Source organism: Phasianus colchicus, chromosome 6 (genome assembly GCF_987193195.1).
Source record: "Phasianus colchicus chromosome 6, bPhaCol1.hap1.1, whole genome shotgun sequence".
NCBI classification, from domain to species: domain Eukaryota; kingdom Metazoa; phylum Chordata; class Aves; order Galliformes; family Phasianidae; genus Phasianus; species Phasianus colchicus.
Genome location: NC_143441.1, coordinates 11,859,904 through 11,872,737, shown reverse-complemented (window position 1 = coordinate 11,872,737; position 12,834 = coordinate 11,859,904). Strand labels below are relative to the sequence as shown.

At 45.8% G+C, this 12,834-nt stretch overlaps 1 protein-coding gene across 7 annotated transcripts in view; it reads right to left on the bottom strand.

Annotated features, from left to right (window-relative positions):
* CPNE4 (copine 4) overlaps positions 1-12,834 on the bottom strand; it is a 283,000-nt gene that overhangs the window by 203,033 nt on the left and 67,133 nt on the right. Inside the window, exon 1 of one of the 7 annotated variants that reach the window (XM_031590307.2) lies at positions 11,088-11,219. The exons of the other annotated variants lie outside the window; for them this stretch is intronic. The gene's annotated coding sequence lies outside the window, so the exon portion shown is untranslated. Of the gene's footprint in view, positions 1-11,087; positions 11,220-12,834 lie in introns of those variants that run through there. 7 annotated transcript variants of the gene reach the window in all.

The following is a 12,834-nucleotide window of genomic DNA, read 5'->3' as shown; positions in this document are numbered from 1 at the left end:
CCAGAAAGCAAATCTGCTTCAATCCAGGTCAATGGATTAGAAGAATAAGTCTATAATAAGAAAAATAAGAGTTGTTGTTATAAGTATGAAGCAGGTTGCCCAAGGAGGCTGTGGATGCCCCATCCCTGGAGGCATTCAAGGCCAGGCTGGATGTGGCTCTGGGCAGCCTGGTCTGCTGGTTGGCAACCCTGCACATAGCAGGGGGGTTGAAACTCAATGATCTTTGTGGTCCTTTTCAACCCACGCCATTCTATAAAAAAAAAAAAAAGTTTCACTCTTAATATGGTTAATGAGAAAAGAAACAACAAAAATCTTAAATTCTACTTTGAAGTATACCAGCAGTAAGAGCTTAAGTAGAACTATCGGCTAGATATTAAAAGAGTACTTAAAAAAATACTATTTTTATCTCTGATAATAAAATAGCAGTGCTCAGTTGAAGAATCTCAACAAATCATTTGTTTAAGCAAGCCAAAACAATCCTAATTTTTTCAGATACTTATATCTAATTTCAGAACATTGCTCAAAGAAGTGGAGATAAAGAAAGCAAAAAAAGAAACCAAGATGATGATACAATGTATACTGTTAAACTCTGACATGCTATAGTTTGCCTTCTGTGTTTTGTTTCTGTTTGTTTGGTGTTTTGTTTGTTTCAAAACTTGTTTCCTGCCCAGCTCAGTGTTTTTATCATGCTTTGTGAGCAAAACTTCCATAACTTCCATTTCTGATGAAGGCAAATAGAACAGAATCCCAAAATTGGGTCCTGCAAATGCTGCAATTCAGCACTAGTTAAGGTAACTGTTCTTTAAAGAAATATGTAGAATTAATGGGCTAGTACAGTTTACTGCCTACAAATTACATGAGTAGACATTCTATCCTAGAACACTTACAAACAGCAACTAAGACACAACATACCTAGGCTTTTGGAATCAAATCCCCAAACTCTGTATTGAATGATAAATTCACAGAAAAATATTTTTTTAAATATTGTTTCACTTTCCATCTTCAAAGCATTCCACTCAAGTTGAACACTTAGACCTCACAGTAAGAATTAATGATCAAAAGCCTCTTACTATCTTTGCCTCAAGTTTCTTGTTTGTGAGAGTATGAAACTCAACTCTTTGAAAGGGTAGAAGACAGCAGGACAAAGGAAAATTTAAGTTGAAGGCACAGGCTGCCCAGAGAGGCTGTGGATGCCCCGTCCCTGGAGGTGTTCAAGGCCAGGTTGGATGGGGCCCTGGGCAGCCTGGTCTGGTATTAAATGGGGAGGTTGGTGGCCCTGCATGTGGTAGGGAGGTTGGAGATTCACGATCCTCGAGGTCCCTTCCAACCCTGGCCATTCTGTGATTCTGAAAAACATGGAGTGGGCTGATGCTGAAAACCAGAGGACTCCTGTCATAGAGACTATTAGTCTGAGGTCAATGATGATGCGACTGGCAGCAGAACAAGGACTTGTCTTAGTCTCTTGTTTCCTTAGTATCACTGGCTTCGATGTTTAAGCATCCTTGTTTCTTCTTGCAAAAGGGTAGCATTCTGATAGACTTGTTTCTACCGATTAGAAAATGAAAAGTCACCCCACTGGCACTCTTAGACCCCACTGCCTTTCTTTCTGCACTGTTCACATGTTGGAGGTAACTACTGCAGCACAGTCCTGCTCAAGTGAGAGCATGACAAACTCGTGCTGCTAAATCACACCCATGCATGAAGCTAGTTTAGTCGTTTCCATTTAAGGTATGAGCATATCTTAGGATGAACATGTGGGAAATACCTGGGTGCTTCCAAGCATCAAATAAGATCTAGCAAGCTATTTAAAACAAGAATGGCCAGCCTCCTTAGCTTAAGAGCCTCAGAGCAATATCCCCAGACAGTTAAAGAGAAACTCCAGAGATCATTCAATAGGAAAGAGGTGAGAAAAGCTCTCAGAAATCACACCTCAATATCACAAGGGATTTCCACCGTCAGCACTGCCACAAGTGTCCCTTTCAGACAAACACACAGGCAAGAAGGTGTTAACAGACAGTTCGGGCAGGATTCCCCCCAAGGAGCTCAGCAGCTCCATCTCTTCCCCTACTGCCACCTTCCAGCCCTTCTGCTGCCCACGGGCCACTGCAGCAGGCACTGACAAGTCACACCCCATGGCAGACTATGAACAAACCAACCCCATGTCACTTCCTTGCTTTCTACAAGGCTCACAGGACGTTTTATACTGACAGCTAACGTGTTTTGCACAGAGGTCAGCTCCTGTGTTTTCCTCCTAACACAAGGCTATTAAGAATATTTAAAACCAACCCTTTGCCTACTCGTAAGCATACTGATTTTTTCCTCCTTCAACACAAGTGGCTTGAACTTCTAACTTATTTTCCAACCGCAATTCCACCAGGTGGTTTCCATCTGCTCACAGTAACCATACCATAACAGAAACAAACACATACCCCACAAAATCCACAGTATAAAAATTCTTTGCTGTCACAGCCAGCAATACATAACATAGGCATCAGCTTGCAGAAACTGAATTTGTGGTCTAACTTATATACGCACTAAGCCAAGGAAGCCACAATCAATAAGAGATTATGTTCAACTGGAGTTTCTTGGCAACAGCTGCATGAAAAATGCTAGAGCCACTCTCTCCTGCACTCCCCATATCTTTGAGAAACCACGGGCACTGCCACTTTCACAGATCGCACACATTCTGCTGGCAACTCACGTGATGGCACTTTGTGAGCACTTCTAAAAAGCTGCTCACCTTCTGTAGTGGAGTTAAGATCAGCTACAGTGCAAGTCACTTGCTGTATCCATCCTCCCTTATTCTCTTTAGCTGCAGGAGAAGTGGACCATTTCAAATCGATCAAATCCTCCACAATCTCTCTGCGCTGTTTCTTTCGACTCCAGTTTAGCCTCTGGTCACAGATACAGCACGAACCCTCTCAAAAAGAAATTAGTGCCTGACAAGTCATGGATGGCCACTGGGAAACGGATACAAGAGCATGAAAGAATTATTCAGCCAAGTAAACGGGTTGTTAAACATAACTACTTCCATGATAGAACACCCAGACATAAGTGCAAATAAGTAAATTAACTTTAGGTACTCACAAAAGAGAATGATTATACAGCAAGTATTTGCCCACAGTGAAATGCATTATATCTAAAAAGACATAAAATTCAAGTCATGTAAAAATCTGCTTTTTGCTAATTATGTCCTAATACGTCTACAGAACACACGTGGCTTCCTGCAATCACTTGCAATAGCTGTGCTTTATCTTACACTTAGTACAAATCAGGTTTGGACTTTCTTAACATTACATATATTGTTTTTTATGTAAGAAAACTGGCAGAAAGGCTTGCTCTCATTACAAGAAGGTCAAATATAACTTAATAGGGCAGGGAATTAATACCTTAACATTCTGAGTAGCAAGATATAAAGAGATGTTTAAGGCAAGAAAGAAGCATCTTCACTATTAAACTACTTTCTACTAGTATCGATCAAACTGGTTTAACTTTGGTTCAAATCAAAGCCATTTCCAATGCAGACTAGAATAGCTGCATCTACAAATTCCCCAGCCAACCCTGCCAAGAATCACCATTAACTTTCAAAATACACCCCCTCTGACTAGTTAACATCAAAAAGGTTCAAGGATGCTCATTCAAAACTAGATTTTACTAACCTCTGAACTGAATGGTTTCCAATACTCCTTTTTTTTTTTTTTTAATAAACAAGACAATTCTGCCTACTAAGCAAGACAGCAAATTCAACCCACATTAGGCAAACGTTTGGAAAGAACACCGCTGTAAGACATCACAGTTCAATGCAAACTGTTTTGCTATAGCAGGAAGCAAAGATCACAGATGGATGGAAGAAAAACCTTCTTCTGTACCACACACTGTTTAAAAGGATTTCAGAGGAGTTTTTAGTCCTGTTACTCATTCAGTTACTGTCAAAAAAAGAAAAAGAAAGACAAAAAGAAAAACTAGTGAATGTTATCCTGTAGACGACTGCAATTTCATTTCTCTCAGACTGAATATTTATTAAAAAAGAGAAAGAGAAAAAAAAAAAAGAACCACACGGCACCACTCTGGTGCACAAGATAATTCTTAGCAATCTAATTACTTACGTTTTATCACAAAAGATAAGTTAGAAGATGACTGATGTGTCAAACCAGCCACCTTAGTAACACCCAATGAATATTTATGCCACCAAGTCTGCAGCTTTAAGTGGCACCTCTCAGATGAAGGCACTGCAGGCTCTTTCCCTGTTCACATAAAGCAGCAGAAGTCACTCACATCCCACCTCACACCCCTCTGGCAGTACAAGAAGGCTGGCTCTTCCTGAAGATGTCAGACTGGTACCTGCACATAACAGCAAGCTACAAAAGCCACTTTTGGCTGTTAAAATATTTTTTATATATGCATTAATATGTATATAAATATATGCATACACATTTTCCACTAGCTAGACTACAATGTGCTGCACAGAATGAACAATTTATTTAAGCAAGTGTTGCTTTCTGCATAGATATCAAACAACTCTGTCATCTTTCTGGACAGATTTACATAAATCACAAAGGATGCAACTAAAATAGCAGCTGCTCCCAAAACTGAATGTATCCCAAACACTCATGGCAATCAATTTCTGCTCTGAAAACTTCCAGATTATGGAAATCAGTTTCCTTAGAATTTTTTTTTCCCCCCACTTATTCTAATGAGCCAGTGAGAAGACTTTTCACAGACTTTGACCTGATTTTCCACTGCAGATAGGAACTGTTCCAAGTTTGTAAATTCACAAACACGAGAAGAAATTCAGCTCTCTTTCTTTTGTGCCATTCAAGACAGGTGTAACTCCAGCACCTGTGAAGAAGTTCTGCTTTGCATTTTACAACAGCCAGAACTTCACCCACTGTTTCTTTGTTTAAACCAATGCCTAATTTCCCATCTTCGTACTCCCTTAGCAAATACAAGTAGTATCATCTCCTCTCTTACAAAACCTGCTTTCATTTCCCTTCTCTTCAACCCTACCTATTGGACTACTCCCCGCCTCCACACTGCTCTTTTACATCTCATCCACATTCTCAGCTTCACCTTCCCCTATTTCTTTCGATGGCTTCTGTGCTTTTTTTGGTTGATTGGTTTGTGGTGTTTGGTTTGTTTTGTTCCTTAAGTTTTCCTTCCAATGGGCAATCTGTTATCAGCACCAGGCAAAGAACCAATTATAAAGCACATATGGCAGAAATACATACAAAAAAAAAAAAAATACATTTGTGGTTAAAAGTCCAGTGCAGAGCACGCTTAAATTACACAGCTTCTCCAGCAAACATCCAGCTATTCTGAAAGTAGACCAAAGAACCTTGCAGTTAGCATCCACTGGGATATTCCCACTAAGGGAATCAGTGCAGTATTCACACCCCGGCTGTGTGCAGATCCTCCCCCTATGGGTTCAGTCATCTGTGAGCCAAGGCCTAGTTTTGACACAACAGAACTGCATAACCTTGGATGAAACTTCTAAGGAACTGCCCCAATACTGATGTCTACCAGGCCAGCAAAGCTGAGATGCTGACTAGGGACAGTATGCTAATGCTTTGCCTAGTAGCTCAGTACTCCTCATTACCGACCACATATCTCAGTTATTAAGTAACTGGTTCAAAGTTGCATATATCCTGCTTTCAGTCTCTTCATGGACTGTAAAGACTGAATGAATTGGCTGAGAGTATTAGAGCTAATTACAGTAACTTGCCTTCGTGGGACTGGTTGACAGATCTGTAAGACTGACAAGCCCTCAAGTGAGTCTTTAGGCTGTAGCAGAGTAGCCCTTAAAACCCTGCTGTTACACATGCACTGATGAAATAAGAAAGTCTTTGATCATATCGAGTCCCTAAGAACTAGATGTTTTATCTTCACGCACAGAAAGTGGAACACAGTCTCTCTTATCAGTGCACAGAATATATTCAAGAATTGTCTGAAGACCACTTCTCTAACAGAATCCTCTCTGCAGTCAACGTTATCCAGTGCTGTGGTCCCATTTATTTTTCTTACTGGTTAGCTCTGCAATTTGATCTTACGTGCTTTGAGTTGATGGGGAAGCATGACATCATTTTTTCAGGTCTACCCTGTTGTAGCTCTTCCTCAGGCCCACAGTTAAACGCAGCCCACCCCAAAACAAAATTGACAAAATGCCTCCCCAAAAAAAGGTTTTTTTTCCATATAATCACACAATGTAATATATCACACATTCTTGGCCCCTATAAACATTACAGAAGTGAGACACTATTTTTCAAGCTAATGGGTAATCTCATAAATACATGTTTTTCCACACCTTTTTTGGGTATGCTTTGTTCTAAATTAGCCATTCATTACAAATGCATGTTTACAGAAATGAGGTTTTGGTCTTGTTCCTAACTAGAAACTATATCTGACATTTTAAATTGCAATTATAACACATAGGACAAGCATTTATTTTAAAGCATCACAGCCCAGCTCAACAGAGGGGCACAGGGCAGCTGGCATGGTGAAAAAAAAACTTTCAAATTTAATTTACCAGTTTTCCCAGTTTTCAGTATTCTATAGTCGTATAGCACAGTTGTTTCTTTTGGAAGACAATACTGTGTTTGATATGAGGAGGACAGGCCGTAATTCCTGCAGGCTGCCTTTATATTGAATCAGAACTGAAAGAAACTCTTATTTTGAATCTGTTAGTATCACTGCTTATGTCTGAGTGAGAAACACACAGTGAAAACTAAAGTTAGCCAAGCAGTGCTTGCTCTAGCTGAATAGACAAAAGGGCCTTCCCTAAATTCAGACAAAAAGGTTACCTATGACTTAAAATTTTCTGCTTGCTCTGTCTGTGCTCATCTATGGTCAGTTCCCATTTTGTCTGCCAGCCTCAACACACAGCTGATATTGTATTTGATAGAACTGCAAAATCAAGCTATAGCATAGCAAACCTTCTTCAGTTTCTTCCAGGCAAGGGAAGCTGAGCTTCAGCCCAGACCATTAATACAACCTTGAAGAAATGAAAGCCTTTATGCAAGTTGAAAAAGAACACACCCAGGTAAGCCTGCAATCCCTCACTGAATCTTATTTACACCAGCCCGACAGACATGCCAGTCCAATCTTCTGTTTCCCTTTCTCTCCTCTCCTTCATCTACATGCTAGTTCCATACAAATATTTTCAGTTACATTTCCCCCTCCCCCATTTCTTTGATCACTTTACAAAACTGAGCCTACCTGGCCAAATGTCTGGCAAGACCTCCAAGTCGCTTTGAATCTCTCTCAGTAAAACTTAACGATCCCATAAAACTTTCATTAAGTTAACAGACAAGTAGAAACATTTGTTTCTGTTACCAACACATGGTGGACCAAGAAAGCATTATCATCAGGATTATACAAGTGATGTGCAACTCCATGAGCTGGCAAAGGCAATGGTAACAGCAGTAGGCTTTCTTTCATATCAATTAGCATAAAACTAAATCCGAACCAGCTGTCTAAATTATTTAGCACATCCTTAGCTGCAGGTTATTCATTTGTGTACATTGTCAAGGATGTTAATGGCATTAACATCAGTGCCAATCACTTACTGCCTTCACCTTAGTGTACAGATGTTCTTTGAACAATCCAGTTCTGCATGTATATCTAGCTGCTTACTGACAGCACCTTTCTAGATAGCCACAAAGGTACTATCAACAGTCCTATCACTTGATGTTACACTGAGCCACAGGGATCCGCACTGTTGAAGGCACTGCTCTTCAGTGAAGTTTCTGGATAAAGTACTTTAGGGATTTTTCCCCCTCTTACAAACAGAAGTGGAAACATGTCCAAGGCACATCCCACAGCCAAACGATTGTCTGTTACCAGTTGCAAGAAGGATAACTTGCCCTCTTCAAATGCGCTGTGAGGTTCTGTCTCTGTCTATTGACAACCCTGCTGACACTGAGTGTAAGTAATGCAGTGGGAGGAACGGAAGCAGTCACTGGATTAGGAAAGTATAGACTAACTGCAGACATGTTGTAGCACAGCAATTTCACAGCTCACTATCCCTTCTACCAAGAAAACTTCCTTTTTTCTTTTTGTTTTTTTGTTTTGTTTAGGGTATATCAGTTACCTATTTGTTCAGTGTTCACTAAAAAAAAATTCTTCCTCCACACTGCCGCGACTCTCCGTAACAGCTGCTCGCAGCCTTTGCTAACCCACGACTGACACTTGTTGGCAAACTAACTGCTGTGGGTACTCCCTCGTGTCAATCTGAAGACAACGTGCCTGTAGCAGATCAGTGAGCCATCAAAACCACACGGCCACCGCAGCCAGGAGTGACTCCAAGTTTGCTACGCTTCCCAAGCTCCTTCGGCTCCCACCCTGAGCTTCCCCTTGCCCTCCCTTCAAAGTGCCGGCAAACATTTCACTTCCAGCTTCGGGCTGGGAAGGAAGGGCAGGCTGCCGGTGGGATGTCAGAGGGGAAATACAATCTAAGGGACGGGCGGCAGCCAGACAGGCTCCTAGGACACTCCACGCTGCCGCGGTTCTACGCCACCGAGCTCCGCAGCAATGTTCCCCTAGACGAGCCTTTATAAGGGAACACCTCCACTCCGCTACACGACGGCATTCCCCTCGCCACCACGAGCCCGGCACAGCCGTGTGACGAGAGCAGGGGACCGCGGGCAGTGACGCAGCCGCCCCCCGGCCGCGGTCCCCCACCCTCCGCCGCTCCTTGGGCGCCTCCCGCCGGCGGCGCTCCGCTCCCGCTGCTCCGCGGCCACGGCCGGCAGCTTGAAGGCGGCGGGCCGTGCGCTCCGCTCTCCCCGCACGTGTGACAGCGGCGGGAGCCCCAGGGCGCGCCTCCGTGCAGCCGCGTTCATCAGGGAAGTCGGTGAGAATTACCGAATCGGCTTTCACCTCCTCTATTTGCAGAGGAAGAGAGCGGTTCTGGTAAGATATGACAAATTCTAAACGGAGTCGCTCGCAACGCGGTGTTTCTGTTGATGCACAGCGGCATCCATCACCCCTCGCACTCCGCTTTGCCGCCGCTGCGAGCCCTGACCCGGCTCGACTGCGGGCACAGCGCCCGCCGTACCCACCCAGCGCTTGGGCGGCTGCTAGTTCGTTCCTACGTACGCCCTTAGCCGCCGTTATCTCCGTGCAGCTTCTTCTAGGGCACAAATGCCACCTTCAGGTTTCCCTTCCCCGCGAGTCAGCGCTGCCTAAGGACACCCGCAGAGCCGCGGGGTGAAACGTTCCTAAACTACAACCGCAGCTCGGAGGGCAGAGCACGCCGGAGCCCCTCAGAGCCTTGCTGTACCGAGTTCTTCCTGCCAGGCACCTTGTAAAAAGCAGCGCATCTGCTCAGCTGCTCTTTACAATCGCACGTTGTGATTTCTGAGCGCACAGGCAAACTTTGCAAATGCAAAATGACCCAAAGTTACCATATGCACAGCTGTCTCCTCACAGCTCTTTGTAGCCAAGCGTTCTTCCTCAACTTAAAACTTCCCTCCACTCAACGTACTGATGAAGCATGCAGCAGCAGATGACGCTAGATTTCAGGCTGGGTATCGGTGCGAGGTGTTGCTGACTAATAGTTGCATGGGGAGCCATAGAGCTGACCACTGGCTGCCTGACATTCCAGTTCCAACCCTAACAATCCATTAGCAGAGTGCTATTTCCACACACACAGTCTGCTAGGTGATTTTAAAACCTAGCAATAGCAAACCTAGGAAAAAAGGAGAGCGCTGAGACCACAACAAACTCCTACCAAATGGCAAATGGCAAGCACATCAAAAGACAGAGAAAGCCATAGAGCTGAAAAACACATTTTGAACTCTGTCAGCTCACCACTGTGTGCAAGAACTGGGAATATCTTTACCTTGTAACACAGTCCAAATGATCTACAGCAAGGAAGGCAGACAGCACAGGTGAGTTCCCACCCTACAGCTTGTACCACCTTGCTTCATCTTGCTCTTCAGACATCCCAGGTGACACGAGGCACACGGTCTCCCTGCATCCACAGTCCTGTCTGCCCCATCCCAGGGAAGCATCCAACACCCAGCACCACACCGCCAGCTGTTCTGCTGTTGGGAGCTCCAAACTTTGCCGTGCTGGTAAGAATATAGCTGGTCCCATTGACTTTCTGCTCGAGGTACAAACACCGAGCACTTATCAGGAGAATGAGCCCACCATAACTCACTTCCCTGCAGTATTTTGAACCAAGGTATGTTTAAGCACCTTATTCTAGACTGATCTCTCCCGAAAGACAAGAAGACAGCTAGGCTTGGCAGTTCAGCTAACAAACTGCTGGTGCTCTCCACACACATACTGAGAATCTCTGCGTTCTTTTTAGCAGGTTTCCTGAGTGCTCCAAACTTCAGTGACATTTTTTCCTAGCTCAGAGAAGACCTTAAGCGTGAGCTTATGGGAGTGCTCAGACGCGAGCTGAAGAACATCGTGTATCTGAGCCTCTGCTGCGACCACGAGGTTAGCAACCCCACACGTCTATCTACTGACACTGAATTCACACACAGCGTTGGAACGGGAGGAGTTCTGGGTGAGGGAACGCCACAGCTCGCAGTGCCGCTGCTATGCCCTACTTCAGAAACACCGCTTCTCGTCTCCAGCCGCCCCAAGCGCAGCTCCGGAGGGAATTAAGGCTGCAGGAAACTTCCCAGCGAGGCGCGCCCGAACCCCACGGAACGCAGCGCCCTGCCCTCGCCCCAAGGGCTGCGAATTCCAGGGACCCCAGAACGAACTTCTAAATGCCAACCCCAAAGAGCTTCCTCAAAGCAGTTACAGCACACACACATGCACGAAAAGAAAGAAAGAAAAAAAGAAAAGAAAAGAAAAAAAGCAAAGCTCCTTCTGCTCTAACAGACTTCGAGTAAGGGAAAGTTCCCACTTTATTTTACTTCCCTCCGCGCTCTGACAAACGCATTCTCGCAGCAACCCGTGCCGCTCGCAGCAACGCGCCAAGTCCCGCACGCAACCGACGGAGCCCCACCCGCGTCCCGCCGGTATGTGGGGAACGCGGAGCAGCGCTAACCGAGCGGCTCACGTGCGCGGAGCCGGCGGTCGCGGAGCCCTTCCCGCCGCGCCGGCTGCCCTCGGGGCGCCGCCCCTACCTGCCCGCCTCGGCTCCCTCTCAGCGGCTGGCGGCACGACAGAAGCGCCGTCCTTCCGGCGGGGCGAGCCCCATGTGAAGAGCAGCGAGGGAGCCCGGCGGCTCCACCGCCGAGGGGAGGGGACGGAGGGAGGAGAGGAGGGAGGGAAAGGAGGAGGGAGTGAGGAGGCGGGCGGGCGCGCCGGGCGCTCCCCCAGCTCGGAGCCGCCCCGACCCCGAAGCCCGCGGCAGCGCCCCCTGGGGGAAGGCAGCTCCGAGCAGAGCCGACCCCCGGCCAGCCTCGCCCGTCCGTCCCTGGCAGCCGCCAGAGATGGGGCTGGAGAGCGCCGCGAACCCCCAGAGCCCGCGGGCCGAGAGAACAGCGGCTCCGCCAGCTGCTGAGGGGCCGCTGGGCTCCGTGCCCAGCTCTGTGAATATCCCGGCGTGGAGAGGGCACCCAAGTAAAACACAGCCCCAGCGAAGCAGAGAGCTGCTCCCACAGTTAAAACACGAGGACTGGGGACATCGGGATTCACTGTCTGACTTTGCCCACCCGTGGCAGCCACTCAACTCTGCTGAGCGGCTGCGGTGATACCCAGGCGTGTGCACACAATTCTGGCAGGCTTCCCGGGAATCCTCAGATTACGCAGAGAACTGGGCCTGCACTCGTCAGTCAGACACGTGCCTAGCTGGTTGTGGGATGCGGCGTGTTTATGCAGCTGGGGAGCCACGGCATAATCTAATTTCCCCACCCCATCTCACAAGGGTTTGATGAAGATAAATTCAGAAGCCTCGCCCAGGCACACAGATGTGACAATGACAGAGCTGCTGTAGCATCTGCCCTGAGAGAGATGCTGCTGCACCCTGTCCTCCGCCAAAGAGACACAACCATACACACAGAGCACTTCAGAAAGGCAGATTTCTCCAGCGATGCTGACTTTGAAGGAAACAAAACAAAGACAAATCATTCTTAGGCTGTGACGTTAACACCAGGAGTTTGCTGAGCTGGCAAGCCCTGGGGTGCAGCTCCTGAGAGGTGTGAAGTGGAGAGCAGGCAATTGAACACATTTTGCTAGCCCAGAGCAGGAACATCACAATCTTTCTGCATTAAAAATAACAACAACTTACAGTGGAGCTGGAACCCTCTGCCAGAAACCCTGCCTCTCTGATTAGGGATTTTAATGTCATACGGCCAGCATAAAAAGTACACATTAGGAGTCTGCACTGTAATCCTGGTTGCTGTTTTCTTTTTTTTTTTTTCAATGCAGATAAAGTGCAAATTAAAAGCAGCGTTTTGCTGAGCGCATTATGCAAAAAAATACTGCTCAACAGTAATTTGTTCGCAGCAATAAAATCAAAGATCTGTCATTGTATCTGTGCATCCACAGAAATAAACCTCACTTACTTTTATAGAACAGTGAGATTTACATAGAACTCATCTAATCATAATTTATTGCCATAATTAATAAGATTTGTCCTGTCTTTTCCACTCACCTCTTCTTTGTTACTATTTTTGTAAAGTTAAAGCTGTGCTGTTTTTTCTTTATTTAGAATACCTAAGGCACGTTGCCTAACATCAGAACTGACTGAGCTCTCCAGAAAGCTAAGGCTTTCCACAGCTTTACTTGGATCTTACAAATCTTTTAGCAGAACTACAGCAAAACCACGTAGCCCTGTGCCGGCACTGCTGGGAGATCCAATATGAAAGAGAAGGAAAGCACCAAAAACCTATTGGTGAAGCCCCTAAAGGAAACACCTGCAGATCTCCA